This window comes from Oreochromis niloticus, linkage group LG7, assembly GCF_001858045.2.
Source record: "Oreochromis niloticus isolate F11D_XX linkage group LG7, O_niloticus_UMD_NMBU, whole genome shotgun sequence".
NCBI classification, from domain to species: Eukaryota; Metazoa; Chordata; class Actinopteri; order Cichliformes; family Cichlidae; genus Oreochromis; species Oreochromis niloticus.
Genome location: NC_031972.2, coordinates 32,961,764 through 32,986,230, shown reverse-complemented (window position 1 = coordinate 32,986,230; position 24,467 = coordinate 32,961,764). Strand labels below are relative to the sequence as shown.

The window sequence follows — 24,467 nt, the reverse complement described above, 5'->3', positions numbered from 1 at the left end:
ATCTCTGCTACCAGTCATCATAATTTTACCATCTCTGTGCAAGTCTGCAAATTTCTTTATTAAATCATAAGATTCTTAAATTAATCAAGTCTCTCTCTGCCTGGGTCCTCGTCACAAAACATGACATCACCGTTTTGTACATTTTAACACAACCCCCACATTTGTGAAAGAAAAGCAGAACACCTTTTTGAGAAGTCTGTAACAAAACCATCAAATCTGATAAAGGTTATTTAAATGATGCTCATAGTGAGTAAGAAGTAAACTGAGTGCATGTTTTGGACAGACATTCACTTTTAATGAGTATGTATAATATAATACAGATACATAAAAAACACTCCCAAAACAGAATAAATTATTACAAAATATTAATAAAAAACTATAAAAATGGAGGCAACTTTGCCTGTGGTAGAATGTATACAATGTATGAAAAAATCTTTACTGCAGATACTAATTTAACTAATTTAATAATACTAATTTTGTGTTGTAAGATTTATGAGTTTCATGCTTTCATAGTGGTACTTGGGAGAGCTTGACATTTTTCTCAGGTGGTACACACCGTAAAAAGTTTGAGAAACACTGATAAGTGTTTCTCTGCCGCATAAGTCTGTATGCGGCAGTCATACAGACAACTGGACAGTCCAAAAGTTGGCCTACCTATTACTGGCTGAGGTTTTAGTAGAGTTGTGGCTGAACCACATAAAAATATATCATTAATTTTAATCTCCCCAATCAATGATAACGTTATGTTGGAATGTTGTTGAAGAGGGTCAAAAATGTTTCAACCCAGTTTGTTTTGCAGATTCTGTATAGCAGCTTTAATACAGGGAGAACACAACTTCCAGACTGTATGAGTAAAATCAGGTTTTTTCTCTTCGTCAGTTTAACAGTTTCTGTTTTGCCTGTCACTATTCCCTGTCTGTTTTCTTACCTGGTTCTTCCTGACCTTGTACTTTCTCCTCACATTCCCCTCTTTCCTCTCTCCCTCTTTGGACTGACAATCATACACAAATAGATTGTATTCAATTAGATGAAAAAATTACATTAATATGAAATTTTTTTTATTAAGATCACTAACGAAAAGTCCTCTCTCAGTGTACTTTCAACCAAAAGGCAAATAACCAAACCCATGAACATCTAATAAAAGATATAAATATTGAAACACTGATCCAACATTATCCTTTATTGATGGATCATTTGTTCTTACACTTTTACCTGAATGTGGCTCCTGTTTTTGAAAAAAACTTCCTTATATCCATTATGAACCTGGCTGTCTCTCTCTACACACACACACACACACACACACACACACACACACAACAGGAGTTATAAGGTTAATGGGCATTCAGTCAGTTAGCTAGTTAGTATCCATTTCAAACAGGACAGTGGTAACAACAGCAGGCTACGGACAATTTTAAGTTTTAGATTTTAAATAGGCTGTACACATTTCAGTGGGAGCAACAGGACGGTCAAATGTCGCTGAATTTACTACAGAGTAGGACGGATTGTAGGGTAGCAAACATCGTCGGAAAACACGTTTTCAACACTGCAGGTTACCTGGGTGTAAGGTTTTTCAGCTAAAAAGAAACATGACTCCTATCTAACTACATAAAGAGTAACTGAAGGTTAAATGCTGCTAATATGTCCTGTTTTAATCCAGGCACTCCACCTGCGCTCCGCTGCGTCTCAGCTACCATCGCTCTGGCAGCAACGACCCTAGAGCCAGAGTGGGGGCGAGCTGGAACAAACCATTTTGGGAAGGGGGAGGGGTTATCTATACTTTTGTTGTTAAAATGTTCTGTCTCAACCAAGTACTGTATGCTTTTTATATTTTTAGTAGTGTGTCACACAAACAGCAAATATTGTCAAAAAAAAGTAAGAAATCTTTGGGGGTGCTTTGATTCATTTTGGGGGTGCTGAAGCACCCCCAAAAATGGGCTAAAATCGCCCCTGGACACATCTGAGGTAATGATTGGACCCTACCTTGGAGAGCCTCTGCCTTGTCAACTTGATGATACTGTAACAGATGAACCATTCCTGCAATTTGAGGAAGATGATCTGGTCATCACATCCATTACACTTCCTCCAACAAACACAGCAGTCAGTAGTCCAGGTACATCTATAAGCAATGAAGCAATAAGCTCTGCAGGATCATATGATGTTGTCTGCGTTACCATCAAACTTCACAGGGTTACTATTCTGGAGGAGATGATCAGCCAGTTCAAAGATCCAGCACTCCTCATACACCCTCTAAAATACACCTACATTGATGAAAAAGGAGCTGATGCAGACGGTGTATCAAAAGATGTGTATGCTGCATTTTGGTCAGAGTTTGTGGACAACACAGCTGAAGGAGAGGAGTTCAGAGTGCCATCACTGTCTCCTAAATGGCAGGAAGAAGAGTGGAAATCCATGGGTAGAATTTTACTGAAGGGATTTCAAGACCATGGATATTTCCCTTGTCGCCTTGCTCCTGTTTTCACGGTGGCACTCATCTTCAGTGAGAATCAAGTATCAGATGATCTGCAGTTTGAAAGTCTCTTTTACCCAAGTCAATCAGATAGGGATCTGATAACAAGCACTCTAAAAGAAGATCTTTCAGATAAAGACAGGGATGAAGTGCTGGATCTCATGGATCGCCTGGATGTATCAGTGTGACTGGCACACAAACAATTAATCCAAAAACCAGCATATGCCGCAGAGAAAATGTCCTTAGTTGCAAGCCACTTCCAAAAAGAAGCTTTTCAAAGCCCCCAAGATGTCCTACAAATGTATGAAGATAAAAAGCCAACAACGAGAAAGCTTTTGAAGTTGCTTACTGCCTCTCCCACCACTCAAGCAGAGAAGCAGAGCTTCAGATTTCTGCACCAGTACATCAGAGGACTTGACGATACAGGGGTCAGAAGGATGTTCAGGTTTCTTACTGGGTCAGATGTCATCTGTGTTGACAAGGCTGAGGTACTGTTCACGCTTGTGGATGGACTGGCACGATGACCTGTGGCACACACATGCGGCCCTCTTCTGGAACTACCATGGACATACACGTCCTACCCAGAACTACGAAATGAACTGGACAATGTTTTGGCTGCTAAAAGCTCTTATGAGTTCAGCATAGCTTGATTAAAGTCCATCATGTTTAAACCAAAGAATGAAAGGTTTCCACTAACAATGAGGAGCTATGAAGCTATAAAGTTTGTTAAACCCACAAACAGGGAACACATCATTGTATAAAAAAAGAAAGAGCTTAAATTTAAGGGTAGTGTTTTATTAGTAACCCCCCAAAAAACTTTTTTTTTCATATTTGAATTTATTTTTAAAAATTGTGGATAACATCAATTTGTTTCCACCATGAAAAATGTAAATTTCAGTTTAAATTTTCATACTTAAAAGTTTTACTAGTTTAAATGCTAACTAATTATGTTTAATCAGTTCATATGGTTAGCAGCAAGAGGTGAACTATGCTTATAATTACAGAGTTCTTATCATGTGTCAAGGTCGTTTCCACAGGTATGTGGTACAGTTTTGTAGGATACAAGATGTCTGCTAGAGGGGATGTTTTGTTTAGTAATAATTCAAAAGATTTAATATTAATTATTTGAAAGTATCTTTTTTTACCTTTCCACCAGTCATTTGTTTAGAACATATTTTAAGGGAATAACTTTGGAAGGCAGTGTGTTTGATGCAATAGTTGACTGGGATAAAAGACAGAAAATTGGCACATAAGTTAAGTTTTGTAGTGTTTATCAAGAGTCCGTGTTTTCTACTCCTTGAACACAAATAAAAGGGAGGTTAACATCTAACAGTGTTTGTTAATTATTAAATAATGCAGAATTTTTATATTTGCCAGTTTACAACAAACTGTTCGTGGGTGAATAGCAGTTGCACAATGTGTTCAGTAAAATTGAAAACAAGATTTCATGAATGAGAATGTATAGGATCAGCAGTTTAAAAAATGTTTTTTCGACAGTCTTAAAACAGAAATCAAATATAATAGAAATTCAGTTATAAAATAATTGGAAATGCCAAAAGGTTGAGATTCTTCAATGCACGTCTTTCTACTGATTTATTTTTAAAACATTTTGCGTATTCAAGCATTTACTTCAATGTTCTAATTTCAATTAATAAACAGGTGTCAAATGTTTTCTTTAGATGGGAAGCAAACACCTGTTTTTTGCATAAATGTCTCAGTCAAAATATTAAAAAAAGAAAAGCAATACTAATACAAGGACCTGGTTTAATTTTGATTCTTCACTGGAGTACATAGATTTAGTTAAATATATTTAGACATGCTTGCTTGCTTGCTACTATCTTGAACCGAAAATCCAAACAAAATAATAATAATTGTCTTTTCTATTGTTTATTGCACAAATAAAACATTGTACCAAAAAATATGTCCGTAAAAAATCCCAAAGCCCAATTATATTTAGGTTTATAAGTCCTTCGGTATATAGGCTCTCAGGAAGAGATACAGTTCAATGGATTAATCTGCTGTGCTTGGTGGAAGTAAGAAGTCCTGTGACATTATAAGGCAACACAAGCTGAAAAAAGTTTCATCACAGGTATAAGGTCCTCTCTGTTTACAAGCATCCACTGCCTCCCGAGAAACCTCTTTCAAATGATCCTGTCCTCCAAAAGAGATGAGGGATGGTGTACATGAGAATCGGACGTCCACTTGGAGCAACTGCATTTCTGCTTCTGCGTATTATGTGGGTGTTCCACATATGTGCAACTTGCTGCAGCTCTTCCTGTTAAATATTAAAAATTAAAAAATCTCATATCAGTAAAAGAACACATTTCTCTTGGCTCAACATGTTACCCAAAAGCACCACACAGTGACAGTCAGAAAAACAGAGTTTATCAAAAATACTCAACAACAAGAATAACAGTGGTAGACACGTGATATTGTGGAAAATTTAAAGTAATTATTAAAGGTGAATTGTTTTAGACAGTGTGATTTTATGTTTCTGGCCAGTGAAATATGCATTTTTTCATATCCTGAACACAGTGATAATAAGATAAGATAAGATAAGATAAGATAAGATAAGATAAGATAAGATAAGATAAGATAAGATAACTCTTTATTGTCATTGTACAGTCATACATAGTACAATAGTATAATGAAATTGGAAAACTGTCCTACGTCGGCACTACATATAACACAACACGACACGATATGACACATCACAACGCAACACAAACAACACAACACAGTATATTAACTTAGTAAATAAAAAAAGAAGAATAAGTGTATGTGTATTGCACACTGTTATTATTGCACATTAATTATTATTGCACCTTGTTATAAATATAAATATTATTATTGTTATTGTTTTAAACATTGTTACCTCCCCCCTAAAAAAGTCCAGGTAGGTAGCCAGTCAGGTCAGCTATTTGCATTGATCAGGGCTATTGCCCTGTTGTAAAAGCTGTCCTTGAGTCTGTTTGTTCGGGACCTCAGCAGCCTGAACCTCCTGCCAGATGGCAGCAGCTTAAACACCCGGTGTCCTGGGTGTGTACAGTCAAGTAGGATGCTGCGTGCCCTCTTGAGACAGCGAGTGCTGTACAGGTCCTTCAGGGAGGGAAGAGGATGTCCAATGATTTTTTGAGCCATATTGATGACCCTCTGGAGTGCCTTTCTGTGTGCTGTGGTGCAGCTGGAGAACCACACACCGATGCAATATGTCAGCACACTTTCAATGGAGCAGCGGTAGAAGACGGTCAGCAGCTCCTTCTTCAGGTCCATTTTTCTGAGGATTCTCAGAAAGTGGAGATGCTGTTGGGCCTTCTTTAAAACTGCAGAGGTGTTAGAGCTCCATTGGAGGTCTGTGTCTATGTGCACACCCAGAAACTTGAAACTGGAGACCCTTTCCACACACTCCCCGTTGATGCTGACAGGCTGCAGCTCAGACTTCCTCCTTCTGAAGTCAACTACCAGTTCTTTTGTCTTGTTGGTATTGAGGTCCAGGTTGTTATCTACACACCAATCTGACAGCCTCTGAACTTCAGCTCTGTACGCTGTCTCATCTCCCCCAGAGATGAGCCCCACCACGGTGGTATCATCTGCAAACTTGATGACTGCATTGTCTGGGTGGGTACTAACACAGTCATGTGTGTACAGAGTGTACAGTAGGGGACTCAGTACACAGCCTTGTGGAGAGCCGGTGTTGAGGCTGAGGGCTGAGGAAAGATGAGGCCCCACTCTAACTCTCTGTACACAGTCTGAGAGGAAGTCTCTAATCCAGCGGCAGGTGGTAGAAGGAAGTCCAATTTCCAGCAGTTTAACTATTAGTCTGTCCGGGAGTATCGTATTGAAAGCAGAGCTAAAGTCAACAAAGAGCAGCCTGGCGTAACGGCCCTGCACTTCCAGGTGAGAGATAGTGGTGTGGAGCGTTGTAGCAATGGCATCTTCAGTTGATCTGTTAGCTCTGTATGCGAACTGGAGCGGGTCGAGTGTGGGTGGCAGGCAGGACATGATGTGACGTCGGGCCAGTTTCTCGAAGCACTTCATTATAACAGGTGTTAGAGCAACTGCACTGTAAAATGTAATATTGTGTTTAATTAAAAATATTAAATAGGCTGAACTCAATTTTTATCAATTTGTTATTAGAACTCAATTTAAATAAGTTACCAGTACTTTTTATGCAAAAACGCTGATAAACTCCATTTATTTGAGTTGTCTTAACTTAGAAAAACTAAGTAAGCTGGAAGTTTTGCTTCTCAGTGCGGAAGGATGAAAGATGTGGTTTGAAAATGCCACGTGACTACCGTCCTCCTCCCTCTCGGATCAGTCCGCATGTTCACGGTGCATTTTTTATGGAATATGTTGAGCAAACCTGGAGAAGCGTCAGCTCAAGATATTATTGTTGTCATTGCTGTGGATCTTTACCTGATACACTGACTTGGTGAGTAAATGTTTACTCTTATTCAAACTGATTTTGTGGCTTCTCTTAGTTTAGCACCAGGTTTAAAATCTTGCTAGCTAGTTAGCGTTAGCCTAGCGTTGCTGCTGCCGCTGGGCTCATGTTACTTAAAAATTAACACCACAGCCTTTAAAACCTTACATAAAACTATGTGGTGAAATTTTCTGTTGATTGTTTGAAATAAATAAGTGAGATAAGAGCCCAGACAAAATTCTTCGGGAGGTGCAGCCGTTAGGGGTGGGGTAGGTGTGGGGGGTGGATAACAGAGCTCTCCGAAAACGTGGAAGCACTTTTGCAAATATGTGATATTTTGATAAATTAAGTAGATATTTGAGCATTACATAGCTACATTGTCGCCTGAAAATATCTTAAAAGGTTATTTTGTGACCCAGAAAGGGTAGTCTGGGGAAAAGGAGGATCGCATTTGTCGGCCACGGTTGTCGGAGCCTGTGCGTACTTGTAAGCGCGGCAATGGCGGAGGAGCGCCGCTGAAAAACGTATTACTTTTTCTGGGTCACAAAATAAACTTTTAAGATATTTTCAGGCGAGAATGTAGCTGTGTAAATTTCAAATATCTGCTCGATTTATCAAGACATCACATATTTGCAAAAATGCTCTGACGTTTTCGGAGACGTCTATTTTTTTTTTTTTCATGCTTTGTGGCAGCTTTAGAACATCTGTGGCATCTATTAATGTCAAATCTAGCCTTTATTTAACAACATAAGCAAACTATGTTACAATGATTGCACAGCCATTAAGGATCAAATCAGTTTCTGAAAAATGTTCTGTTTTTTCTCCCTCTGCTTGCTTCTTACTGTCTTTGAGGCTCGGGACCAGCACTCCTGTTGTTGGACAGAAAGACATCAGTAAGTATTTTGGTTTTCCAATATATTAGCAACTGTCAGTGACATTTATATTAATCAGGCTGAACTTTAATCATACTTTAGATCAGCCTGTTTTACTTATTGTTTTATTTGTGCTTTGGTTTGGGGAAGTTGTTTCTTTACTGATCTTTTCCTGTCTTCTGTTATTAGACTTGAGATATGACTGCACTATGCTGTTGCTGGTGACCACAGTTAATTCTACAAGACATGCTGTGTAAGTAAACAAACAACAACAGTTTGGTCTGCATTTCTTGAAAGATCACATCCCCCAAACTTAGTTTAGAGGGTCTACACTGTATATAGTGAAGTCTGCAAGTTTTCTAACAGCAAAATCTGTTTTGTGCCCAAAATCATTTTGCACATCATTAGAATGAAAGTTATTGGCCATGTTTGCATAGCCCTTTTTTAAAATGATGCTTTCATGACATTATTGTATGTTGGGTGGTGGTCAGGGCTATCCAGACTGACAATTTGGGGCACTGAATGTCACCTCTCCGGTGGGGAGGGAGCCTGAGATCGTCTAAATTGGAGTCTGTTCTATACCAAATGCAGAAAAAAATGTTTTAAGAAAGCAATTAAGTTCATGTTCCAAAAATATGATTGTTTGCTTGCAGGACAACAGGAGAGATGAGTCCTCCGTCACAGATGGTGTGGTCAGTGAAGATGGTCGCCTGTAGGTTCAAGCTCATTGCATCTCCAACCCACATCCACTGCCACTGTACTTAAGGGAAGTTAAAGACTTTCTTCTGCACCTACATTTGGATCACCTCGATCCATGACAGTCATTCAGGCAGTGATGCCTGGACTGGAAACAAGCCATCCTTAAAATAACACAACATTCCAGCTCCTGTGTTGGAATGGAAAACAAATGTGTTGTTTAAATTAGAGACTGCACTTGTGACAGAACAATAAATATTTTATTTTGATTATATAAGTAATGTAAGTACAAAACAAACTGTGGTAGGCCTAAACTTATTTTCAGAATAATTAAATCTGAGACTTTGTTTCATTGTAAGATTATAACAGTGATGGCAATATAATTGTTTGTTGTTCAGCAGAACATGTCCAGTATGTTGGCTGTTATACTTTGTTGTGTTTGAAAATAAAAGTTGGGCTCATTTTAACATCATTACAAAAAGTGTTGTTAATTATTTTTAATCATATTCAGGTTACCACAAATTGTTTTTTCATTTAGTTGAACTTAACATGTTTGTCAGTAGGTAAACAATTAGTATTCTACAGTCAGAAATATCAAGTTATTGTTAATACTGCAGACTTGCAATGTATAAGTTGTCCTAACAGTCATCCTAAGTAAGCTTTACGTAGTTTTTTTGAGGCAACGAGTTTCCATAATTTTTTTGAGTTCTGGGAACTAACACGGCTCTACAGTGTACTCAAAATGAGTAAGTTGCCCTAACTTGGTCATCTTACGTAAACTTGATCCAATTTTTTTGAGTTCTGGGAACAAATTAGATTTTACAGTGCGGTCGGTAGTCGTTGAGGCTGCTAATGGGATAATAGGGATGGTTTACGTGCATGATGGGTGTTAAAGCAAACTTTTTATTCTCTCTCCGTGTCTCTCTTTCTCACACACACACACACACACACACACACACAATGACTCATTAAAAGAATATAAACATGGTTACATATAGAGATGGACCGATCCGATATTAGGTATCGGTATCGGTCAGATACTGACCTAAATTACTGGATCGGATATCGGCGAAAAATAAAAAATGTAATCCGATCCATTAAATATCAAAAAAGCATCTCACAAAACTTGCAACACGGCGTAACTCGATTCATAACCGTAGCACATCGGAGCAGTATGCAGAGCGGCTGTGTGTATTTGTAGCCTCGCTACCAAACCAGCATTTCATCTCCGAGGAAGTTATCCCAGAGAGAAGTAAAGCAAGTGTGTAAGTTCATCTCTGAATGTTTGTAAAGCGTTCCCATGTTAAGCTTAACAACCGATATATGGAGCGACTGCCTCTCTCTCTCCCTCTGCTGCTGCTACTTCAATGTGAAACTGCTTAACGATCAGCTGATCGGCTTTTCTGTCTCGAGTCCGTCTCTTCTTTGTTTTTGGCCCACTTCATGCCAGAAAGAGGAAACCAGCGGCTGAACAACAGCAGCATGTTTAACCTTGATAAGATGTTGTTAGAATTTATTTAATATTACTTTCTACACCAGGATCCTTTTCTACGTAGCTGACGGCTGGTAACTGTGCAGGGGCGGATCTAGCAAAGTTTAGCCAGGGGGGCCGATAGGGCATTAACAGGGAAAAGGGGGCACAAAGACATACTTTTCTTTCTTATTCTCATTTAAAATGTCTAGCTTTTAATAAATAATTATCTGAATCTTACACCCAAAGTTTTAATCTGATGTAAAATGTATAGAAGTCCATTACTGTATATAGTAACTCTTAAGTCTATATACCCTAGTAAGCTATAGTACTTTTTCCTTTGGGAAGGTACCGTCTGCGAATTCTGCAATTCTGTTGGAGAAAGATGTTGAATCTATTTAATTATTCTTGAAAAATAATTTGTTTCTGTGCATTTTTTTTCACCCTGCATCAAATTAAAGTTGATTACATCGATTAAGCATCATGAGGTGGAGGGTGGGGGTTGGTTCCCTATTTTTTTTTGCTGGGAGTTTGCAACCCTATTAGTTAGGTTGCTTAATATTTCTGCTAAGTACTCTTTAAAATACCAGAATAGGGAGGATGGAGTAGGTTTAAGTTAGGTTTTAAGTTAGGTAAGGTTTATTAGATTGATCAGTGTTGCTGAACTATGAAATATTTTGGGTGCAGTGTATTTTTTACACACAGGTAAACTTGAGTATGAACTTATACAAAATGCAGCAAGATATTAAAAAAAAACAGTTTCATTGATTAAAAAACACACTATATCAGATTCATATCGGTATCGGCAGATATCCAAATTTATGATATCGGTATCGGTATCGGACATAAAAAAGTGGTATCGTGCCATCTCTAGTTACATACCTCGATGACGTTCAGGCACGTAAACAATATGAGCTGCTTGTCCAAAAAACATCCAGAAAAGCAGTCATGGTCTTTTAGTTCCTGGAGACGATTTATCCAGTGCTGAGCATGATGTCGTCTCAGAAAGGCCCACCAGCCTTCAATACGCTGATTGTGATTGCTGGATCCAGTAATAAAACAGTTTCTGACGTTCTGATCCATAGTCCATCACAAGAATCGTTGCATCTCCGCCATTATGACGTTTTCTGTTCCCAAATCAGAGCGAATCCTAGCAGGTGTTCCCATCCTCTTTTCAACTTCTGCTATGAAATAGCCAGCAATGACTTTGGGATCATTGTTTGTTGAATAGGCATGAAGCCAAATCATAACTCTCAAAAAGCCATCAATAGCTCCATTTATACAGATTCCAAAAGGCTTCAGTTTGTCATAGGAGTCAACATGCCACATGAAATTTGGTCCAGGATTTACATACGTGCGTCGCACGCGTCGTTGCTCAACACCGTAAGGGTCAAGATATTTCAGTAAATGTCTCACAGTACTCTGCGTGACAACATAACCTGCCTGAATGCAGTTCAGGTGGTGTAGTTTATATCCATGGAGCCTCCCGTGTCCCTCCAGTTGATCAATAAGAAATCCTGCCACCTCAATCGGATCGGACTCATTCTTTCTCCTGTACAGTCCCATGCGTTTTAGGTTTCTTCTAAGTGTCCGCATGCTTATCACAATACTGTCCAAACTGCTCAATAACAGCAAAATCTCCCCATGCCTCAATCCAAGCATAAAATAGAACTTAATTAATTCCAATAAACGAGCCATTTTCTCGCACTCTGATCTGCACTGTCACCCACTTCACTATGTTTTACGGCAATATATCATTGTAGCACTTACGTGGATTGAAGTACATGGATAATTACCAAGGTAATAAGTAATTTGGGCTAGTATCAGAAGATTAAGAACGACTCTTAGAGCTCTGGTATATGAATGGCAGAGAAACCAGACAAACACAGTTGTGTGGCTTAAAAGTACTTTAGTGATGTTAAGCCTTGTAAAAGAAATTTGTAAACAACACAGTATTTCAACAGGTTTTAACAGAACTTCAAGTATAAAATTTTCCCCCAAAGTAGCAAAAAAATAGAATAAAATAAAATTGTGCACAAGTAAAAGAATTAGTCTTTTTTTTAGGTCCAAATGGTACCGGTGGGGCCCATGACAAACGGGTGTATTGCAATAGAATTCGTCCGACAAGGAGTGTGTGTGTGATTGTCTGTCCTACCGTACTACTTGTACAGTAGAGGATTGTAGTCCATCAATGTGCAAATGAGTGTGCGTATGTATGTATATCGTCTCCTAGGATCTTGGGTTGGCTCGCCATCCAGTGAACACTGGAACACTCTGGGTTCTGGAATCACTGACCTGGTCTTTGGATTTGTCCCATATAAAAACCTGACCTATAAACAATGGTCAAATATATGTCACGTCCACTTTAAGAATAACTCTCACAAATTAAACTAAAGTAGTGTCACAGTGCAGTAACTACTATTCAGATCAGCTATCATCAATTCAATTATCATCAGTTCAGTCATGTTGTACAACATTAAAATATCAAGGTTCAAAGTTCAAAGTATCAATATCCAAAATTTCACAGTATCAAGGTTCAATACTTAATTGTAACCTGCAGTAACATTAAAGATTATCTACAAGGCTTCAAACATTCAGGAATTATTGTCACCATATAACTCACTTTCATTGTAAACATTAATTACATCCATCAAAATAAACTCACTGTACATATATATCTAATCACAAATAAATAAGTATATTACCCCTTTTAAGAAATGGAATAATATGCAAATGCTCATCAGAAATGAACAAAGTGCAAACAATCAGGTTCAATAACACATAAACACAAGGACTCAGTCCACAAATAGGAGCATTAAAATAGACGTGTTTAATCCTGCTTGTACCATAGGCCAACTAGAACAAGTGGAAATACACTAAAAATTACCTCCAAGTATTCAATACTGAGTATTGTAAAACAACTGATTTACATCAAAAAATTAAACAAGAAGCAGCATAAAGTCTGCTTACAATTATCTCTCATAAACTTATTTTTAGCTTCTTTAACCATTTACAGCTTTTCACATGTTAATGACTTGGTTAACAATATAACTAGCAGAGGTGGGACCAAGTCATTGTTTTGCAAGTCTCAAGTAAGTCCCAAGTCTTTATCCTCAAGTCACAAGTCAAGTCTCAAGTAAAGTCAAGCAAGTCAGAGTCAAGTCGCAAGTCAAGACAGACAACTTTCAAGTCAAGTCCCAAGTCCGAAACTTTGAATTTCAAGTCCTTTCAAGTCTTTTTTTTTAACCCTCTGGGGTCCCGGGTATAATTGGCCGTTCTTGACTACTTTTGATTTTACTTCTATATTTCACTTTTAAAATATGTTTTTCTTGCCTTGTTTGGTATCATTATTTACAGCACAACCTCAAATATCTGAAATTTGAGTTATTTTTTTCATTTTGGTATACTATATTAGCACAGTTGATCTAAATTCAGACAAAAAATTCAGAATCCGAGTAGAAAAAAGTTATATTTTTTTACATGTTTAACGAATCATTTTCATAACTTGAAATGCAAATAGAAATTGTACATTTCTAAAAATTATGCACAAGTTTTGCAAACAACAAAGTTATATGGTACTATTTACCTAAAAATGCAGCCAAGGCCTCAGGCGTTTTTTATATAACCATTTAAATCTATTTACAGAACAATCAGGTGTGCTGCATCAAATAAGAAGGCACACAAATTATTTGTGCCAGTCCAAAAAATGTAGTTTGTGTTCAGTATAAGACAGAGGAGAACACCACAGGCCTAAACCCTGCAGGTCTGACAACTGGAGGTGCAACAGTCCAGTTTTCTATGTGGAGACAGCGTTTACACTGGAATCTGCCTTTGACAGCTTTTTTAGATCAAATATGAAATTCAGCAGTCTAACCGACACACAATACAAAACAATAACTACACAACAAACTAACTATAGCCTCCAAACACGCTAAACGTCACTAATGTCTCACATATGAAAACTCTCTCTCTCTCTTTCTTTCGCTCGCCCGCTTTCCGTCGCGGGTGTCACTCCTAAAAACTTCCCCTTCTCCCTAAACAACAAAATGTCACATGTTGCCTTATCATTTTTTTGATTGGCTGACATGGTAAACTCTAACACCAATAGGGAAGGGGTGTTTTTTCTTTTTCTTTTTTCACTCGCAAGTGGAGAGCGTATGCTAGGCTGTCTGTAGAAAACGCCGTTTTTGTCTAGCATCCCTGTTGAGAATAACCTTTGCAAATAAACAACAGCTAATAATATAAGATCAAAGTATTTTATTTGATGTATTGACATAAATGACAGAAGAAAAAGGCCATGTATAGCAGGACTACTCAATTACACACTAAGGTGGGCCAGATTTTCTAACCCCCCCAAAAAATTGCCCTGGCTCAGACATGCAAAAGTTAAACACGACCATACACTAATTGCAAATTAAACACAGTGATTTTGAATTGTGATGTGATGGTAAAATAAATATTTGTCAGTCTAAACTGGGTTAAATCTACGGGGTTAATGATGGGGAGGAGACGGAGAGAGACTACGTTCACACTGCAGGTCTTAATGCTCAATTCCGATTTTTTGATCAAATCCGATTTTTTTGTCTGCTTGTTCACACTACACATAAAATGCGACATCAAACGCGCTCCAGTGTGAACGCTCAAAGCGGCCCGCATGCGCAAAAGAAGATGTCACACACAACGCGCTCTGTTTAGACCCAGAGCAAACAATATTGTTTGACTGATTGCCCTTAATATAAAGACTTCGGACTTTATGTTTCCAGATTTTTGCTTTAAGTTATTTTGTTATTTACATAATAATGTAGATGACCTAATAATGATCCTTTTTGCTGTTTTAGAGGAGCGGTGCTTCAAAGGATAGTTGCAGATTTCTGTCAGAATCTGCAGAAAATACAGTAAAAATAAAATGTTCACATTTCTCCAACGTTGTCTTCCCAACAGTTTCACCGGATGGTAGGAAATCGTTCGCGATGTCCTATCGGGCGCTTCTCCGGCGCTGATAATTGGCGTCTGTCTTGTGTCAGTGACGTAAAAGACGGATTTAATGCGACTTGACCGTTCACACAGCAGTCGCTTTCTAAAACATCGGATACGTATCGGATTCAGTACCACATACGAAAGTGACCCAGATCGGATTTGAAAATATCGGATTTGTGCCGTTCACACTGTCATACCAAGATCGGATACGGGTCGCATAGGGGCGAAAAAATCGGATTTGATGCGCTTTCGCCTGCAGTGTGAACGTAGCCTGAGTACAGCTACAGAACCCACTTTCTGAAACGGACCCTGCTCACCATTCACCGACAATTCTGAGCTAACAAGTTGCATGTTATTCTTGGATGCGCTTGCAGGACCGGATTTAAAATAGCATGACAAACATATCATACCTGTTAAAGCCAAACAGTATCATCAACATAGCCCGAAGAACATTTGCTAATAAGATGAAGTTAGCTAAGTCAGCTGTCTCATCGTAGCAAAAAAGAAAAAAAAAAAGCACCACCTACCATTCTTTATGCAACTTCAAATGTCGGACAAAGTTGGAAGTTGTTCCATCTCCGTCTGTGATTCTCTTCTTGCATGTTTTGCATATTGCATTTCGTTTTTTGTTGACTACTTCGTAGTTTATTGTAGTGAAGTAGATTTTGGGTTAGGATGTTACATGATGTCCCTAAACGCACCACTGACATCCACACCTTTCAGCCGACAATTACCTGGCTATAAGAAACAGCTGCGCTTCACTACTGAGAGAAGGCATTTGGCGGTCTTGGCAATCTAAGGTGGCTGCAGCACTAGGCAGTTGAGCTCCACATATCTCTTAAGGAAAGCTACTCAGTTGCCCTTAGAGAGTGGTAAGTGCGACTTTTGTTTATCATACTGTGGCATAGTAGGGTGGACTCTGACTACTGTTTCCCTCTCTTGTTGCAGGTGTGCATTAGACTGCTGCTGTCTTGCCAGATGCTGTTTTGTTTGTTATGCACTACTTTTATAACGTATAGTGATTTGGGATGTGGTTTTATGTAGATCTTTTATTGATTGTTTAACGTTTTATCTTTTCTTTTATTGCTTTAGTGGAGGTGCGGCCGCTTGTTTAGAGGCTAGGCACGTGAGGTGGAATCCCCTCCCCGATGCATGCGAGTGTACACACCGGGCATAGGCAGATTGCACCATTTAGAGTTTAGTGTGAGTGAGGTTTGCTGTGAAATCACACGGGTGAGTAATTGGTGGCACCCTTGGGCACTCCTCCCTGTAGGTTGCCTCCTCAAGTGGCCGGTCTCCACCATTTTGTCTAGTTGCCTCTTTTAACATATTGTGCTTGTTTTAGTGTAGCATTGTGGTAGGGAGTATGTCGTTTTAATCATTGTTCGGTAATAAAGTGTTTTAATTATTTTACTCTCTTACCCCTGCTACCCTAGGTGCCTTTTTAATCTTTTAGTTATGTTTTAGTAGTTCCTCTAAATAAACTTTTGAATTATAAACTTTCTTTGTCTCACCTCTGCCTTTAAATAACGAGTCTGTGGGCTTTGGTAGCCAGTGCAATCTTCTCATTGGCTAGAGAAATCTTTCCTGGGGTTGTAGCGCCCTCCCCCAGGTGGCGTTGTCACTACTTTAGTAACCGTCCCCGGTTATCTCATTTTCGCGACACCACATTATGTACCCGAAAGAAATTACTCTTGGAAGCATTTTTGGCTCAAGCGTTTTTGTTCTTGTTTTTTTTCAAATCTGGTTAATTTGATTGGCTGTGCTACAGCCCACGCTCACATACATACGGAGTGTGGTAAGAATGAATAAAGTGAATTAATGGTCCGCACTTTTTATATAATATGTATGTTAAATTTTAGATTTGGGTAAAATATCAAGTCTTTTCAAGTAAACAGGTTCAAGTCCAATTCAAGTCCCAAGTCACTGGTGTAAAAGTCCAAGTCAAGTCACAAGTCTTACAACCTTTTTTCAAGTCAAGTCTAAAGTCATAAAATTAATGACTCGAGTCTGACTCGAGTCCAAGTCATGTGACTCGAGTCCACACCTCTGATAACTAGCATAACAACAGTGCATTTCAGAGACACCCAACAACTGTACCCACACTCCGCACATCACGTGTCTGATTAGCCACATTTAGCTTACCGCCGTCGAGTGGATGCTCAGCGTTTACATGAAGCCACAGCTCAGTAAACCTTCCGGTTTCGCTCTAGTCCGCCTGCTCTGTTCGGCTGTAGAAGCAAGGGACTGAAAACTTGGGAACTGGCACTAAGGAGGGACAAGAGCTGCAGAGAGCTTCACCGATTGGCTGACATGCGAGGAGTGGAGTAAAACTATAGGCTCTCATCAGAGCTCATCAACCCTCGGAGAAAACTTAACCCTTGTTTAACCAGAATAAATATATAAATCTGTGTCCCTTTTTTGTTTAAATATATTGATCCAGTTTCCCTTTCATTAACAGGGACAGTAAGAACAGAAACAATGAACATTAAATGTTTTACTTTTTCTTCTCTTTTGTTTAAGATGATTTTAGGGACTGGGTTACATCATGCTCGAACAATAAAAGATATGTTAACGTGAAAACTTTATTGTTCAAACAATATAATTATCACGTTCGTACAATATAATATTTATATTGTACGAACGTGATAATTATGTATACTGTAATAACGTGATACTATGTTGTTCAAATGTGAAAAGTATATTGTACAAACATGAAGTATATTGTTAGAACAATAAACTTATCACGTTATAACGTGATATACTTCTATTTTTCTTTTGCCTGGGTGGCAGCTCTACGCTTCCGTACCTTCTTCATGCTCACATAAAGAGGAGGAACTTTGCGCTTCCTCGGTGTAAAAAGGCCTTTGTACATTTGTGTTAATTGTGTGCTGTTGCTTTAAGAGACCAACCCTCGCTGGATTACTTAAACTAACTTTCAGATTTCCACAGAGACAAACTTCTCCAGTTTTATATTATCCAGCAAGAACACTTTCGAGTTTCACCTGCTTATTATCCTCGCAGAATAAGGAATAAAGCTTTCCCGTGTTCTTCCAACCGATGCTGAGCGTCTGAAACGAGTTGGATTATTGAGGGGACAACGAGCTAAGTTACATTTACCGTCCCGGAAATGGCGCAGCGAGAAAACCAGGTGAACCGAGACAAACTCTGCTGCTCGATCTGTTTGGATCTCCTGAAGGATCCGGTGACTATCCCCTGTGGACACAGCTACTGTATGAACTGTGTTAAAAGCTACTGGGATGAAGAGGATCAGAAGGAAACCCACAGCTGTCCTCAGTGCAGACAGACCTTCACACCGAGGCCTGCTCTGGTGAGAAACACCGTGATAGCAGATTTAGTGGAGGAAACAAAGAAGACTGGACTCCAAGGTGCTAAAGCTGATCTCTGTCATGCTGAACATGAAGATGTGACCTGTGATTTCTGCACTGAGACAAAGCTGAAAGCTGTCAAGTCCTGTCTGCAGTGTCTGGTCTCTTACTGTGAGCAGCACCTCCAGCCTCACTATGAAGTAGCAGCATTAAAGAAACACAAGCTGGTGGACCCCTCCCAGAAGCTCCAGGAGATCATCTGCTCTCGCCACAATGAGGTGATGAAGATCTTCTGCCGCACTGATCAACAGTGTATCTGCATTCTTTGCACAATGGATGAACATAAAGGCCACGACACAGTCCCGACTGCAGCAGAGATGCACGACAAGCAGAGAGAGCTCAAAGAGAGAGAGATGGACATTGAGAAGAAAATTAAAGAGAAAGAGAAAAGCTTGAAGGTCCTGCAGCAGGAGATCTCTGAGCTGAGGAGGAGAAAAGCTGAGCTGGAGCAGCTCTCTCACACAGAGGACCCCACCCAGTTTCTACACAACTACACCTTGCTGTCACATCTCAGTGAAGCTCCAGACTCAGCGAGCATCAATATTCATCCTGAGAGCTACACCGAGCATGTGACAGCAGCTGTGTCAGAGACCAGAGAGAAACTGCAGGACAATGTTGAATGGACCATAACTGCTGTTGAAGAAACTCAAGGGAATGTTTATCAGCCTGAGTCAGAGCCCAAGACCAGAGCTGAATTCCTAAAATATAAATGTGAAATCACATTTAACCCAAACACAGCACACCAGCGTGTTGTGCTTGGGCCTGGCTTAAAAGCAAAATATAGTCATACTCAAACAGCCAAGTATGATCACACTGACAGATTCACTGACTGGCCTCAGGTGTTGAGCAGAGAGAGTTTCACAACATCTTGTTACTGGGAGGTGGAGTGGAGCGGGGATGATGTTTTTATAGCATTAGCTTACAAAAGTATAAGCAGATCAGGAAGAGAGAGTCTTTTTGGAAACAATGACAAGTCATGGGCGCTGGAGTGTTTCAGTGGTGGTTATGAATTTAGACACCACAACAGCAGCACTTTCATTAAAGGTCCACAGTCCTCGAGAATTGGAGTGTTCTTGAATCATTTTGAAAAGGATTTATATAATTTCACTTTTCTGTCCTTTTACAGCGTCTCTGAAAGCACTCGAACCATGACTCTCCTCCGCAGAGTCTCTACCGGTAGCACTTGCTCATTCCTTGTTGGGCTCGGTGTATATGGTGGCAGTGCTGAAATCTGTGAGATTTTAAGTTAAAATGATAAAAGTCATAAAAATAATTATCTTATGGAACAAAAAAGTAAAGATGCTCCATAAACCAAGATACTCACTTATTTGAAGGTAAAATGTCTTTGTTTTATACTTTTTCATGTTAAAAGTAGTAGACTAGTAAAAAATAATGTGAAAAGTGATCAGCCATCAGTTCATTGTTAGAAGATAGCACAGACATTTTATACAATAAAACTCAGTTTTTAAAGCTTCATTTCTCTAAAGATACTAAAGATTATTTTTAAATCTTTTTCTTGATTTGTGACAGACTTTTGATATTTGAGATGATCAGAAAGTTCCTGGTTTTTAGCAATAATTGACTAAATAAAAACTGAAAATGTATTTTTCTGATTGTGTTAATTTTGGTTTTTTGCATTGTTTCTTCATCAGAACGTTTCTTAAACAAAATAATGATAAGTAATTTCAATGTTTTTGATATACCACCAAGCACAACAACCGTCACCTGTATGATCAACAGCAATATCAGGTCTTGAAGAATGTGAATCTCTTTCCATTGATTATTGTGTTATACCAGGTGTAGAAGCATTTTCATTGTCCAGAGGATAAAATAAAACAAAAATCAGACCAACTCTATATTGTATGTAACAGATTTGATTGTAAAACATCTCAAAAATAAAAGTAAATGTCAAAGTCATGTGATGCCATAACAGCTTGTTGTCTGCTGATGTTGTTTAGTGTGGATTATGTCTTTACTGGGAATATTTCATCCACTGAGCGTGAGGTAAATTGTTTCAAAACAGCATTTTAGTTTAAATAACTTTTATTCGATTGTCTCGTATGGCCAGTTTTTTATTGTCTAGCAAATCAGTAACAAAGGAAATATTTCTAACGCTTCTAGAAACAAAGAGACAACAAAAAAGTATTTATCATAAAATCCAGTAAATAGGAGAAAACAAACAGCAGGACCGGTGGAGAGTGTGGGTGTTTTTCTTTCCTACCTGATACAGTGTTTACTGGTTTTACTCAAAATTATTTAGTTTCCAGTTTCAATAAAGTTTTCTCCGTTTGTCCGGCGCTGTGCTGGAAACACACCTCAGAGCCTTTGGTCCATATTGGCATGATGGTGTCACAGAGTTGTTTCAGATTTGTCAGCTGCACAACTCTGATGTGAATCTCCCTTTTACCACATCATAAAGGTCTGAGATCTGGTGACCGTGTGAGTACAGTCAGCTCATTGTCATGTTTGAGAAACTAGTTTGAGATTGTTTGAGTTTTTTGACATGGTGCGTTATCTTGGTGGAAGCAGTCATCAGAAGATGGGTGCAGTGTGGTCATACTGGGATGGAGATGGGCAGCAACAATACTCAGGTAGGCTGTGACATTTAAATGATGCTCAGTTCATTAAAAAATGTGCCAAGAAAATATTCCCCACACCATCACCACCACCTGCAGCCTGAGCTGTTGATACAAGGCAGGATGGATCCATGCCTTCATGTTGTTTACATCACCTTCCTACCATATGAGTGTCGCCCCAGAAATAATGACTCATCACACCAGGCAACATTCAGCTGTCCAGTTTCAGTGAGCCTGTGTGAATAGTTTCCTGTTCTTAGCTGACAGCATCATTCTCTGTAAATCCTGGAGATGGTTGTGTTTGAAAACCCCTTGAGGTCCGATCAGTTTGTCTGGCACCAACAAACATGTTCAAAGTCACTTCAATCTCCTTTCATCCCCATTCTGATGGTTGGATGAGTTTCAGCAGGTTGCCTTGACCATGTCCACGTGCCTAAATACACTGAGTTGCTTCCACGTGGTAGATATTTGCATTAATGAGCAGTTGATCAGGGGTGCCTAATACTGCAAAGTTGTTGGTGAGTGTAATCTTTAACTCGTTTACAGATTAAGTTGTGTTATTAGCTGGGCTTTAAAAATAAACTGGATAATGCAGAAGTCTGACAGATTAAATGATATACACTATAAATAAATAATAATGTTAAAGAAGGATCTCTTCCACTGGCTGTGCTGAGATCATGTGACGAGGTAATGGATTTTGCTATGATCAACTGACATTTGGACCCGTCTTCTACTAAATATTGCAGTGTGGAGGTTTCCCATTACATTTCTTCATAGGTTAGTCTACAGCAGGAAATATTAAAGCTAACAGCGTGTTCACACTAACTCTGTGTTTGGTTGATTTTACTGACAGGTGAGCAGAAGGATGAAACGATCTATTTGAGGGACTAAGAAACTTCTACAAATCCTGACCTCTCTGTCCTGCATCTACTGTCTTTTGACTTTTTTAAATAACTGCAACACTAATCTGTCTGCCAGAAGCTAGGCCTCAGCAGAACATATCTGTACTCTTTCTGTCAGTATTATGATTGTTACATTTTGGACTAAAGTAAAATATTTTTAATAAGGTTCCTTTAGTAACCTTTTCTCTAAACAGAACTGTTAAACAACCCACAGTGAGCAAGGTTTCTTTAATAACCACAGAGATCCCTGAAGCTTATACTAATCCTAATAAAACACTCACTACCGTGCTGAATTTACTGTATTATTATAATATTAACACATATCATGTTTAATGGTCAGTTCACTAAATGACACCACACTCCACAAATGTGACCCTGATGATGCATATTTGTTGACCGTACAGCAAGTAAGCCATGACACATATGAGGCCGAACTGGACACATATGAGGACAGGAAAGAAAAGAACGGACAGCTTCACATGAAGTTCCAACACACAGTTTAATTTCCATGTCCAGCTGATGATGATCACAAATTCTTCAGCGCCTTTCACAGCTACTGTATCCAGCCTGGGTGCTTCAGACTGTCCTCCTAAATTGAAGTCTTGTTTTTGACTGAAACTTTAAGCTGCCTCATCAGTTCTTAGAGAGCATCAGGATATGTGATGGAAATATCTCTGTAGTGACGTCACTTTAAACTGACCTCAGCCTCCAGCCATGCATGAGCAGCATTTAATCAATTCATTTTCTTACAGAGTAGATACTGTGTCTACTGTGAGTTCACAGGCAAATGTGGTCAAAAGTAGATAAGAAGTTTTCAGTTTTTCCATTCAAACATCTACCTGAAGTGTCATTTTTCAACTGGCTTCTTTGTCTACATTTATCTGTCATGTAAGCAAAGCAGCTGACTACACTCTGCAGGATGATCAGTCCTTTTTGTTTACTGGATGAACTTTAAAGGCGTTCTTTTCTCATGGTGATTTTATTTTAATGACATTTTTCTGTCGATGCCAACTCCATGACTTTGTTATAAGACTGAAATGAATGAAAACAAATTTCTTTTGCCCAAGTAAACAGACACTATGTGAAAGAGGAGGACTTTAACCACCTTAAAGATCAATAAACAACACATAACTTGAATTTGTTTATGTGTGGTATCATTAAGATTAGGATGCAACTTTATTGTCATTACACATATATACAGTGTAATGAAATACAGTTTGCAGTAGTAAGTACAATAAGAGCATATATACAGATGTACTACAGGCAAATGTATGGATATACTGATATATACAGATAAGAGTAGTATAAATGGGGGAATAGTTATGAACAGATTATGTACAGAGAGACCAAATATACAGATGAACTACAGACAAATGTACAGATGTACTGTACATATGCACAGATATACAGATGATCTGTATAGCATACAGATGTTCTATACTGCTATACAGATGGGCAGAATACAGATGTACTATGAACAAATATACAGATTTGCTACATATATACAGATGTACAGATCTACAGAGTCCTATGAGTATATCTACAGCAGTGGAAGCGTAGCGCTCTGAGCAGACTATAACAGTGAACAGTGTACGCACTATACCAGAGACTATACTATGTCAGTGTCCTAAACTATAGCAGTAAACAAGTAACCATTCATTGTAAAATAATTTTTTTTAATAAAAGAATGAACTGAATAACTTATGTATAGAAACAGAAGGTGTTCATTAAAACTTAATAGAAATGAAAAATTTGAAAAATTAACTATAGAAAAATTAAAATACATCTCGGGGTTAAGAAATTGTTGTCTTTTCCACTAGTTTCTCCTTTAGTTGCTTTTTACTTGATATGACACTTTAAACTGTATAGTAGACTGTATATATTAAGTAAGTAAGTAAGTAAAATTTTGTTTATATAGCAGCTTTCAAGATATAAAATCACAAAGTGCTTCACAAGACCCAACAATGGAAAAAAACAAGCAAAATTAATAGAAAGCAGATTTAAAACATTTGTTTTTAACTCATTTTTTTAAAGAGATCACAGAGTCCACTGATCTCAAAATCAAAAGGAAGAGAGAAAAGTTCCAGAATCTGGAGGCCACTGAACAGAAGGCTCTGTCTCCTTTTGTTTTCAGCTGAGTATGGGGCACCATACACACTCATTCACTCACTCAGGTCATGTGCATGCAAATAAGAAAACGTTTGAATAGGCGCAGGTCACTACACTGTCACCTGAGTTTAGGTTTATCTAAAATCAGCATGTATTTTATTAGTTCATTTTCTTATTCAGCAGATATGATTTGCATAATACAGTAAGCAGCCAGATAGGGGCAAACGTATTAATATTGTTTGCCCCTATCTGGCAAACAAATGTTGTTTATATATATTTGTGTGTGTTAGTGTGTGTTTCAAAAGTCTGAATGCTTTCTGCATTCAGTCGCAACCAGGTGCAACTAATGTGTCAGTGGTCAGTACTAGTTCGCTGGGCATACAGTTAACATGGTTTGCATATTCTTTAAGATTGTATGTAAAACATCATGTTACAATGATTACACATGACACTGTCACAAATTTATAGACACTTTGGGTAAAAACTTTGGATAATGCCCTGTCCTTTGTTACACAGTAGCCTGTGTGTGGTTATCTATCTGCATTAGTACCAGCCACCATCACTGCCACCACTCAGAGGCTGACA

At 38.5% G+C, this 24,467-nt stretch overlaps 2 long non-coding RNA genes across 3 annotated transcripts; one reads left to right on the top strand and one right to left on the bottom strand.

The window, feature by feature from the left end:
- Window positions 1-4,041: 4,041 nt before the first annotated feature.
- Window positions 4,042-17,124, bottom strand: LOC109202839 (uncharacterized). Of its 2 annotated transcripts, XR_002062804.2 has the most exons (3): window positions 17,052-17,124; window positions 10,812-12,259; window positions 4,042-4,742 (listed from the first exon to the last, which is right to left on the bottom strand). It is a non-coding gene; the product is annotated as an uncharacterized LOC109202839 (long non-coding RNA). The 2 variants fall into 2 exon arrangements; XR_003220694.1 differs by lacking the exon at window positions 17,052-17,124 and having other exon boundaries at window positions 10,812-12,921.
- LOC109202838 (uncharacterized) lies at window positions 15,558-16,405 on the top strand. Its single transcript, XR_002062803.2, has 2 exons — window positions 15,558-15,778; window positions 15,855-16,405. It is a non-coding gene; the product is annotated as an uncharacterized LOC109202838 (long non-coding RNA).
- Window positions 17,125-24,467: the final 7,343 nt, after the last annotated feature.